The 12,576-nt window shown below is 31.2% G+C and overlaps 1 protein-coding gene across 5 annotated transcripts in view; it reads left to right on the forward strand.

Moving 5' to 3' along the window:
- LOC129967060 (G protein-activated inward rectifier potassium channel 3-like) overlaps positions 1 to 12,576 on the forward strand; it is a 154,756-nt gene that overhangs the window by 103,150 nt on the left and 39,030 nt on the right. Inside the window, exon 1 of one of the 5 annotated variants that reach the window (XM_056081709.1) lies at positions 5,637 to 5,759. The exons of the other annotated variants lie outside the window; for them this stretch is intronic. The gene's annotated coding sequence lies outside the window, so the exon portion shown is untranslated. Of the gene's footprint in view, positions 1 to 5,636; positions 5,760 to 12,576 lie in introns of those variants that run through there. 5 annotated transcript variants of the gene reach the window in all.

Consider the following 12,576-nt stretch of genomic DNA (forward strand, 5'->3'; position numbering starts at 1 on the left):
CAAATTAATTAATTAATCAAATTAAATGTATCTAATAAGTTAAATGAATCCCTTTTAACATAATATGACTAGAAAAAAATGGCCCTTTAAAGGGTTAATTTAGTGATTGCATAAATTTTGAAATTTTTATGATCAGATCAAATGTTTTCAGTATATATAATATATGATATAATGTAATATAATTTTTTTGGCTTGTGATGTGTTGAAATTGCTTCATCATCGGAATTGAAAGAAGTTTTGGAAAGTTATAAAGAGAATGCATACGCTAATGAATTAATTCCGAGTGGTCTTATTTAAAATTCATATTTGTTTGTTACTTATTTAATACTTACCAAATAGCCTAGAATTGTGCAGTCATTCAGGTTTTATCACGACCTGATTTTTTCTCCTACTAATTTAGAATTACATCATCAATAAATTTACTCTTCATACGAACTACTTTCTTTACTTGAAACAATGCATTTTAATTAAATCATTATTTTTAATTAATTTTAATTAATTAAAATGTTCTTATTGTCTACAGGATGTAAAAAAATATCTTTGTAATTTTGGCTTATATCAGATTTACCTTTAGCTAGCAATGAACAATAGTGTTCGAGCTAAAGATCTCTTTATCTTGTTTCTAATTACGTGCTTAAAATCAATATTAAATATTTATTTAGTTGTACAAAGGTTAAAAACTTTATTTGAGCGAGTAATACTCACTTAGACTTTAAGCATTAAAACGCTGTTCTTTATTCATTGTGAGTGTAAAGAAAATTTCTTTCGCGCACATTGAAATACTTTACTATGAAGTGTTGCCTATGAAAGTTCACATGATTTTCCTGAGTTATATCATCATCATTTACAGCTTGGGAATGCTTAAATAACTGTTATTTCTGGTTCGTTACATCCACGAAAACCAATTTTTCTTTGAAAAAGAGTGAAGAAATTTCACATTGAAAACCCTTTGCTATTAATTTTGTCAAACAATAAAATTGTTGGTTGCAACTTGAGAAAGAATCTGGAACTTTCCTCAATCTGAATCTCTGTACAATAAATTAAATACTACCATAATTGAGAAAAATCATTTTACTTTCAATTTATGTTATTAAACACAATCTTATATGTGATGAGGAATGCCATCAACTTGAATAGTTTCTCCAATTAAAATCGAATGTTTAGTTACAAAAGTGTTCAGGTATTTTTCTTTACGTTTGTAAGATTTTTCTTTCTTTTCGTTACTAATAATAGTAATTTTCAAGATTTTGTAGTTTCAGTGTATTAGTTAATACCATCATCATCATTATGGATCACAGCAATATTGCCATGCTCTGTTTAATATCAAATTGCAGTAATCATAGACTTTGGGTTTCGAAAGGTGTTGAAACCTTTTCTCACAGAAACCATGCGTTCTTATATAACAGCTTCTGATGCAGCTCCAGATGTGATTTTATTCAATTAGCTAGATGTCTAGTGTTAAAGCTAAATGTAGGAAATTTTAAGAAGGATCTTTTCATTCTGAACTGTGGTCATATGATGAAAGGCCCCATCTTAGCCACATCTTTCTTTCTTTTATCTTCTACGTTAGATTCACTCTGCGATTGCCATGTTTCTAGATTCACTCTGCGATTGCCATGTTTCTAGATTCACTCTGCGATTGCCATGTTTCTAGATTCACTCTGCGATTGCCATGTTTCTAGATTCACTCTGCGATTGCCATGTTTCTAGATTCACTCTGCGATTGCCATGTTTCTAGATTCACTCTGCGATTGCCATGTTTCTAGATTCACTCTGCGATTGCCATGTTGCTAGGTTCACTCTGCGATTGCCATGTTGCTAGGTTCACTCTGCGATTGCCATGTTGCTAGGTTCACTCTGCGATTGCCATGTTGCTAGGTTCACTCTGCGATTGCCATGTTGCTAGGTTCACTCTGCGATTGCCATGTTTCTAGGTTCACTCTGCGATTGCCATGTTTCTAGATTCACTCTGCGATTGCCATGTTTCTAGATTCACTCTGCGATTGCCATGTTTCTAGATTCACTCTGCGATTGCCATGTTTCTAGATTCACTCTGCGATTGCCATGTTTCTAGATTCACTCTGCGATTGCCATGTTTCTAGATTCACTCTGCGATTGCCATGTTTCTAGGTTCACTCTGCGATTGCCATGTTGCTAGGTTCACTCTGCGATTGCCATGTTGCTAGGTTCACTCTGCGATTGCCATGTTGCTAGGTTCACTCTGCGATTGCCATGTTGCTAGGTTCACTCTGCGATTGCCATGTTGCTAGGTTCACTCTGCGATTGCCATGTTGCTAGGTTCACTCTGCGATTGCCATGTTGCTAGGTTCACTCTGCGATTGCCATGTTGCTAGGTTCACTCTGCGATTGCCATGTTGCTAGGTTCACTCTGCGATTGCCATGTTGCTAGGTTCACTCTACGATTTATCCTAGTTGCTGATGCTAACACGCATCAATTCCATATACATACCAAATTTTTAGATCTGCTTTGATTCTAAAAGCAGACTCCATTGCCAGACCACCGCACCCTTGATTCGTGAGTAATAATTCAATAAAAGTACGAGTCAGTTTGGCTCCTGCTCCAAGATTAGTCCCTTGTAAAACGTTTGCTGTTTTTAAATTTGGAGAATAAGCAAAAATGGAATTTAATAAAAAAAATACTTTTTTTACATAGCTTTTGAAAAATTGCATTAACTAATTGTTCACCATTATCTCATTTGTAAACCAGATGTCAAATGAGACATCCGCTTGATTACGTCGTTAATTCAACTAATTTGTAAATAGAAAAAAAATTCTATCCAAGATGATCTTTAGTAAAATACAATTTAATTTATACATTGAGTCAATTATTCCCACGATGTTTAAAAAATTACCTATAGATCTTGAAATGGCAGATTTTGCATGGGTGGCGCTTGAGTCTTATATGGATGAAGATCTATAATAGCATATATAGGTAAAAGAAGTTTTCCATACAGTAGCCGATTTCATTTGGAAAGAGGAGTCGAAAATAACCATGATACTGTTCTTCTTTTCTGTATCTTCAGAATGGACATAATTTAACTGATGAAATCAAATAAAATCAAAGTAAAAAGAATACGTCGAAAAATCAATGCGCAAAGAATGTTCATGCAAAAGATTAACGAAAGTGAAATTTTATATTGTTCTATTCTTCCAAAACTCCAAGTTGAATAGTAGATTTACTTTTTTTTATAAATTTTCCTGAAAGAAAAAAAAACAGTTGAGTGAAAAGTAAGAACGCTACTTTAGGTCAGAATGTTGTGAAATACCCATTGTAATTTTCTTCGCTTATTTCTGAATAATTGTGATTTTTTTTTACTGCTAACAATGTAGTTTACATTAAATGATGACTAGAAGAATGGTTTTTAAAATAGATTGCGAAAACCTTTTCAAAAGATATTTTCTGGGTGATTAAGTTCCGCAGTTGAAAAAAATTAAATAACCAGAATATGTAAATAATTATTTGAAATTGGTTTGTTGCTCATTTTGAAACAACCAGAAGCTTCCTGAAGATAATTTATTTAATTTTAATGCGATCAGATCATATGAACGACTCCTGAAATGGGAATGCTATTCAATTTGTCGCTCCGTGTCACTAAAATTATTCAACTTATTACATATTTAATATCTACAACGACTTCCGCCGGGTCATACCTATGTTGTCTTGGTGGTAAAATATTAGCTTCGAGACTGGAGCACTCCAGGCACAAAATATGATTCCACGAAAAATCTGATGTTTGTATAGGCCTGGTACATATTAACCCTTTCGCCGTCCTCTCCTGTCTGCGAAAATTTCTGTTTTTGGAACAAACGAAAAAAAACTCAAACAAATAAATATTTACAAAGCGTTTAAAAATGTCTTTAAAACATTTTAAGCGTAAAGTTTTAAAATGTAGAAAAACGCTTGAAGCGCGCTACGGTCGCCCTGCAGAAGTTTCACTTAAACGCGCTAAACGCGTTATGGATGACGAAGAGGTTAAATGCCAATTCTGTTCCAAAATAACTAAACCTCCTTAAAACATTCCCCTCATATTTTTAAAATGAATTCATATAATTTAACAAACTAATCGTCTTTGGAATTAAGTCTTCGGCCTAATGATTGACCAGTTCTAAAAATCAAGGGTACAAAGCATCCGCCATCTTTAAAAAGGTATGAGGTGATAAAGCTTCTATGGTATTTTCCACAGAGAACTTTTTAATAGAATAAGTCAACTACAGATGCGTGTCCGAAATATATATTTACTTATTAGATTATCCGAAATTTTATTTAGTACTTATTCTCTTACAAAGAGAATTTTAACCCTTTGACTCAGAAAAGTAATGCGATGCTTAATTATTCACCTGTTCAAAGGATTTGTTTATTACTCCAAAAATGAAATATATAATTGTTTTATGTTGAATTTCCCCGAAAAATTAATCTAAGTCTTCTTATCACTCTGTTGGTATTTTTAACAATCAATATTAAAAAATTAATTAATGAGATGTCAAAATGTTACACTATCTTGAACGGTGCGTGAGAGGAGTCATCCGAGTACAAAAGTTTAAAACAGATTCAATTCTTCTCTTGAAACAAGGAATTTACGTGAAAGTATTTTCAACTCATTCTATTTAGTCACTCGGAAGTAAATCTGTTGCTCATTTCAACCTCCTATAGCGTTATTTTTACCTCCTATTAGTGTTGCTTTTCTAATATCAATCGCCTCGTGTATAGTGATATCAAAAGACTAGGGAATGAAATGACTTCTGAGTTTTTAGAGACCTCACAGATTATCTATGGAAGAGAATTCTAATTACTTAGTGGTAAAAAAAAAACAAAAAAAAAAAAAAACAGTAGTGTAAGTACGGGGGGGGGGATACCATGCATAAAATCTAGTACATATGAAAAAATGTTATTTGTTGAATGTCCTCGCATAAGAATTTATTGATAATATTGGAAATTGGATATTGGGGTGAAAGTAAAGTAAAACCTTTCTTTTGTACTATCGCACTATCGGGGAATGACCCAGAATAATTCTGTACCATTCGTAAATCTCCTTTCAAAGTCTTTCTACTTGAATAAAATATTCTTCTTCTGCTCCGAAGACATCCGCCAATCCACTTTGCCTAATCACATGCGGAAACCAGATAACCACTTTTGATTCCATTACTGAAGAATGCGCTCGCCACTTTTGCCTATTCAAGGCAATGCTGAAAAAAGAGGTTACAAATTGAATACAATGCATGAAGAATAATAAAATGAACGTTCATCGCTGGTCATTCCCAGAACCGGAGATTTAGTTATCCCCCATAAAATTCAATTTTATTTCCAAATTCTTTTTTTTTTCCAAAAAAAATAAAAAGAATGAAAATCATCCCCCTTTAATATCTGTTATTCAAGTAAGTGTCCGAAATCAACGGAACACAACAGTGGCAGAAGTATTAAAAAGGATACCGCATCCATTAAGGGAGAGGGGGATGCTTAAAAAGTCATCAGCTCCACGGCTTCCTCTTTGACGTCATCAAGGCAAATTACCCCTTTCAGCACCGCATATATTTGATCGGCAGCTTCATTGGCTCAATGGGTGCCCCCTTCCCCCTCTTCTCTTCCTCCCCCCTTCAAGCATTGTCGTGAGTGTTATCAGCAGCAAGCATAAGAACTCACCTTACGAACTCTTCGAGAGTTGCTGGCAGTCTTCGAACACGACACCGGCCCGATAACACCTATCGGATGTACCTTGCCATCAAGACTTCAGAAGCAACAGGTAATCAATACTTCGGGCTCGATCCTTGCTGTTTGTCTAAACCCGATATTTTGTAAATTAATAAGTTAATATTTTTACATTTAATTAAGTCAAATTATTAATTGCCATTGCATGTCTTACGATATTCTTGATTTCCGTCATTACGAGAAATTTTAGTTGAAAATTTCATAGTAAACAAATCTTCGCCGCACATTTGGTTATGACAAAGTTCTGGTATTCTCTTACCAGTATTTGTTAACGGAAATGGAATTGGAATTCTTTATTTTATAATTCCGTCTTTTTCTCATGATGGTTTATTTGCAAAAAGCGGAAGCATTGCGATTTAACCATCATTAAACGCACTATTATTGTCCATTAAAAATGATGCTAATATCTTAGTTTAAATTTGGCGATTTTATTTAAATTTTCATAAACTTGCGTTAACTTTATTTTCTCATGGCAACAAAAATTATAAATTACTTTCTAAAGGATTCAAAGAAACCAAAATTGGATGGTATGGAGTTGATAATAGTGCACTTTCTGCATAGAATTATTTCAGTTGATTTTTAAGAATTTTTTCCTATTTTATTTCATATTTGTGAGTTGCATTTACGATATTCTTTTATAATTTGATGTTCTTAAATGAATGCTTTCTTAATTTTTCTATTTAGTTTTTAAAATAATAATACTAGGCGAAATATTTTGATAGAATTGACCAGTTTTTGAATTCGTTTCCTTATGATTTCATCCATGCATTTTCTTTTAGAATATTCATTATAGCTATGTTTTTATTCTTCGTTTATTTGCAAGACTTAGGGAAATGCTCTTTTGGCTTCTTATTTTGAATTTTAATATTTTTTTAATTAAATTATCTAATACGCTTGTTATATTCATTCTTAAAATCTGTTCTTTGTCATTTAATTGTTTCAATTTCTTTCAAACTTTTAGATTCGGGAAATATTTAGTTTAATTTAGAATTTTCTTTAGTTTGTTTTTATATATAATTTTATTTTTTCACGCATTTAATTCAAAAAAAAAAAAAATGTTGAAAATTCGTCATTTTAAATAACGAAAAATTTAATTTAAAAAAAGGCCGTGAATTTCTTTTAAGTTGCTTCAAGAAGTTAGTTAAAAAAGTTTTCAAAGTGTGTTGTGGTAATTCAAAATTTTGAACTGCGGGCAAATGATGAGGACGATACTTCATTCTTCAGGCTTCTAAATCAATGTGAAGATAGGTAAAATATCCCAATTCGAGCTCTGCAATAGTACTTAAAATCATCGAGTTTTATTGAAAGTTGATGTCAGAATCTTTACTTCAAGAGCTGATTTTACCAACGTTGCATAAGACCCGTGCAACCATGTGCACGGGACTCATGCACCTTACTCCGGCAATTGTGACATAGAAACTAGTAAGTAGACTTCTTTATATATTGCCGGGTCAAAATGACCAGCATACTGTTACATTAAATCCAACTTTTCCATCTAAAATTAAATCCATCTTTTCCATCTAAAATTAAATTCATCTTTTCCATCTAAAATTAAATTCATCTTTTCCATCTAAAATTAAATTCATCTTTTCCATCTAAAATTAAATTCATCTTTTCCATCTAAAATTAAATTCATCTTTTCCATCTAAAATTAAATTCATCTTTTCCATCTAAAATTAAATTCATCTTTTCCATCTAAAATTAAATCCATCTTTTCCATTTTAAATTAAATCCATCGAAATAGCACGCACTTCCGTTGATTTGGTCAGATTAAAGTATTGATTGAGACATCGTCCTCGTTATCTGAACAAAATTTAGTATTTCAAGATTTGTGCCGAAACAATCGTCCAATAGTTTTAAAATTTACTATTAATCTAAGGAACAAAGAAAACTAAAATGAGTTAGGATTATATAAATGTTGCAGCATTAACTAGATCAAAGATTTCGCTTTAAACTATCGTGATCCTGAAATCGTTAAAATCGTTAAATCCTGAAATTGTCATACTATAGAATATTTTTTTTATATAATTGTATGAAACCGTAACACTCCACTGTCACCATTACGATGACTTTCGATTGCATACATAATTTAGGTTTAAAACATATATAATTCAATTTTTGTATTCGAACAATTTAGACAAATCTTTATTAAGAACATAATTATTAACATTGCGTATTAATTTAAGAAATTGCTTTGTCTCTTAAAGAATTTAACCAACAAATGCGGCTCGAATGCAAGGATTTAAAAACATTATGCAGCATTTGAACATATGAATTTTCTATTATTTAATGCTGTTACCATGCGGTTGTGCAGTTGAAATGCAAAAAATAGTGATGGGTGTGTTAACATTTTTGGTTATAAATGATTTATTAGTATATCGCTTATAAACGGAATAGGCAACAGCTTATTTTTACTATTCCATTACAGTATTAGCATTTATACTGATAATGTTAACATCATCACTGTAAAAATCATTAAATTTGATTTGAAACATTTAACATTTTTATCAAATCCTTCATTTTGCCTTAAGAATATCCTTTACACTATTCAAGGTCAAAGAAGTCGGTGAGGTTTTAACAAAGTGAAACTTAATCGTGACACATTGTGCATTTTTCAAAAACGAAATTTAAGTGCGGCGTTGCTTCTGAACCAGTGTTCAGGCTATTATTTGATGATCATGCTATAAATTCGTGACTGATCCATTACTGATCATGTTTCTTCAAACTTGAATATTTATTGAAAAAATAATTTCTGTTTCTTGCTTGGTGATACCTGGTTTCATTCTAGCGCTACGCAGCTTTTCCTTTCGAATATATATTTTAAGTATCGGGAAAAATTATATATTTTGATAAATACTTTGATTTCAATTATGCCATCTTCAGGAAAGTTTTGAAAGGAAATTAAAATTTTTGCATTGTTTGGCTCCCGTGAAAAATTGTTATCCGATAATGAATGAAAGGAATTTTTCCTTCAAGAGAGATTTCGTGCGTAATATTTGTCATTTTTCAGTGAATTAATGAGTCTGTTATTTCACTTAAAAGTTGAAACTTCAGTTTTGAAACTTCGGTAAACATCCAGTTGAAATAAGAATGTTACATTAACATCTATCGATATCTATTGAAAAGAATAATTTTATAATTTTAGAAATTCAATTGAGTTTTTAAAATTATCTTTTATATTAAGAAGGACTTAAAACAAATTTTTCTGTATAGAATCTTTCTGTATTTCCGTTCAGTATAGTTTGCTCTTCGATCTTGGTATCGTTGTAGCAATTTAGCGTAAAACATTTTTAATAGATAAAAAAATAACTGTAGATGATAACTGCGAATTTATTTGTAGTCCCTTTTATTTTGAACTTTAAAGTATCTAACATATTTTACTCAATAAGAAGAATCCTTTTTTAATATGGTCATTTTTGGTTAAATTCCCAAAACATATAGTACAGTATTATCAAATTCTTGTTATCTAACATGGAAAAATAAAATATAATATGTAATAACATCTCTGAATCTAATTTAAATCCTAAGTTCTCTTATTTCCTGATCCCATTCCCACTTTTTATTTAATTAATACTACACACGCTCTGTAAAACTGCTGAATTCAGCAGGTTGTCGCGCTCTGAGCGTAGGAATAAAATTCCTCAATGCTTACAACGTTTTTGCAAAGATACCTAAGATTCCTTTTCCTAAGTCTACCCATGTCAAAGAAATCCCTATCAAAAGCTCATAGTAAAATCACTGAAGTAAAAAATTTTGCTCTCTTCTGCTCTTTATCGCGATGTAGACGCTTCTTTCTTGTACGCAATTTTTACCTCCCGTGATGAAATGAATCGAGTTTAAAATTTCAAAAGTTTCTTCTGTTCGGTCATGCATCTGCTAAATCATATATATTGTGGTTGGTTGCATTCCAAATATTTATATATAATATTATTTTTTATAATTAAGAGAAGCATCTTGATGAAAACTTTTTCTATCCAAACTGATTCATTAAGTGCGTGTTAAATAATATTTTCATCACCATCATTACTAAAAAGCATTAACAAGTTTAGTCACAAACGTGTTTTATTGTTCTTTCCATTTAAGTTGCGATATCCGATTATCGATATTTTTTAGTTTGAATATCGTCTATGACCTGAAAGAAAAATTCACTGTCAAACGATGGTGTCTGTCGCGGTTCACACGGAGAGTGAAATGGTGCTTATCTTGATAATCAAAATTATATTCTTCTTGATATTTCCGTTCTATGAATTTTCTTTTTTCTTATCTCGGCTTCTATTCGATACTTTTATTTTGTAAAATATTTTATTATAAATTGCTTGTTGTTTTAACTGAGAGATATTAAGTTGGTTTTTATGCTGAGGATATTCATTTGTGAAGTTTTCGCCCTGAAACTTGTGTTAGCATTCGTGGATAGATTAATTAAGAGACTTAATGCCGACTGCCTGTCTGTAGTTAGGACTTTATTTAGACATTGTAATGTGTTGTATATTCATTTTTGCCTATGCTGTCATCCCTTAAATTATACTGATTAGTTCTAATTTTTTTAATTGAATTATATATTTTTAATTTTTTATAGATGAAGTGTAGAAAAAAGTTTTATAATCATCAAAAAATTATTTCGACATTTAGTAAATCTCTAAGTTTTAGGATTTCCTGCGAAAAAAAGACAATGTATTCTTTGAACACAGTAAATGAAATCTGCAAAATCTAGTGCAGCGTTCTTGGTCTTACTTAATCACTAAAAATTTGGTACTAAATTAGTCAATAAATAAATTGGTCATAATCTTCTATTTAAAGAAAACTTCATTTGAAATATAACATATTTTGACTTTCAAAGGGAAACCTTGCTTTTATTTTTTTAATTAATACAGTTCCCTTCAGAAATATTTGTCTCATTGGGAGTTCCATTAGTCCATCATAAAGCCGTGTATCAATGGGTTATATGTATTTCTCAGCTGGAATATTGTATTACATATTTCAACCCTTCAAGTGACTAAATGTGGAATATTTTTACTTAAAATTGTTTTATTTTATTTAATTTTTACTGAAAATTTTCAGTTGAAATGAATTTAACTCGAGGAGTTATCGGTCTCTTGCAACAAATTAACGAGGCAAGCTGCTGCATTTCTTAAAAAATACAAAAGCTAAACGATTGAAGCGCCATCTTTCTTGCGCCAATTAAAAGGATTTTCTATCACAAGTTGGTATATATACAACTGGCCCCCTTCTCTCAAAGTGGAACCATCTCCTTTCTGCAGCAAATTATCCTTTAATGAAGCGTACAAGAATGAAACTATATTGTACAGACATCTGTATTATGTTCTTCTTTTTAAATGTAGATTTCTTCCATGAAAAATTACTTTGATTTCTTTTTCTTCTCCGTCTCGAGAGCCTCAATTGATTGCTCTTTTATAGGATTTCGTTGTCCCACGCTTAAATGGCCACTTTTTTGATCACACGCAACTAATCGTGGATTCACGCGATGTCGGTTTCCCAATAAAATTATGACGTGCGACTTTCTCGGATTAATGTCAAGGAAGTTGTCATTGATGATCAGTTTCTATGAAGCACAGTGTCGCCAGAGAGAATCGTCTTACACCTAAAAATATAGCGTAGATGACACTCGAATATTAAACTATGCTATTTGTCTGTGAGAAAATAACTTTTAATGTCTCAATTTCAATTTTAAGATTGTAAAATAGCTAGTTAAATTTCTTATAAATTAAGTAGCAGTAGTAATCTCGCCTGGACTTTTTTGTACGACAAATCAATCTTGCATCAAATAATTCGCATAATCAAATAATTTTATCTTTAAAAGAGCAATTCTTGTGTATATATAATATAAATTTATTTCGTGTGTCCCGGAAACAGCTCTAGCGATTTGGATCTCATTTTATATTTAGATAAGGTTTTGCTTTTTAAGCTTATCTGCATAGGTGTATCCCCTGAAAAAAACATGATTTTAAGCACAAAATTGTTTTTATAACCCAATAAGGACATGTAGCTATACATAACCTGCAGAAGCGTACCAGAGATGGAGTAGTAGTTAGGACTTCGGATTCCCATTGTTTTTCTCATGTTTGATTCCGCGTTTGCAATTCGATTCGATTTCGCTTATAACTAGCCATAGGATTATAAACTAGCCATAGAATGGGATCTTATTTAGGATTTTACAAAAAGAAAAAAAAAATGACTAGCGAAGCTTGGTTTTCCAGGTACATTTTAAGTTATTCAACCAAATGTCATCTGCTGGCATCTTTAAGAATCATGTAAAAACATTCGAAATTATCTTTTTCACTGACGATTTGTCACTTAAAATTTTTAATTTCGTAATTTTGATGTTTCTTTTCGAGAATTTCGAAAAATATTGCTCGAAAGAAACGACTTTTGTTAACGTGATTGTCCTGTTACTTTTTCTCCAAATTCATTAATTCTTAAATATTCATTTTTATTCATAGGTATAATATTTTGCTCACAAATATATTCAGTCATTTTATTCGATATTTCGCTAATAAATAAACGCAATAGTAAAAGATGATGAAATAAATGAGTGCAACAATTAAAAATGCATGCACTTGCCTCTTGTGTAAATGCCAGCGTCTCATACTGAAATGCATTGCATTATTTAAATAGAAAATATTAAAAATTTCGAATGCAGTAAATAAATTGCTGATTTAGATTTTAAATATTACGAATATCATCGACAAAAAGTGAACCAATTTATATGATAAATTATAATAAAAAGTAGAGATAAGGAGACTCATTATATTATATTTACTGACAATCGATGTTATTTATTTTTATTTATAAATATGAAACTCATAAAAATATATTTACATTAGAAAACAGTT

The sequence above is a fragment of the Argiope bruennichi genome, chromosome 4, assembly GCF_947563725.1.
Source record: "Argiope bruennichi chromosome 4, qqArgBrue1.1, whole genome shotgun sequence".
Classification (NCBI taxonomy): Eukaryota; Metazoa; Arthropoda; class Arachnida; order Araneae; family Araneidae; genus Argiope; species Argiope bruennichi.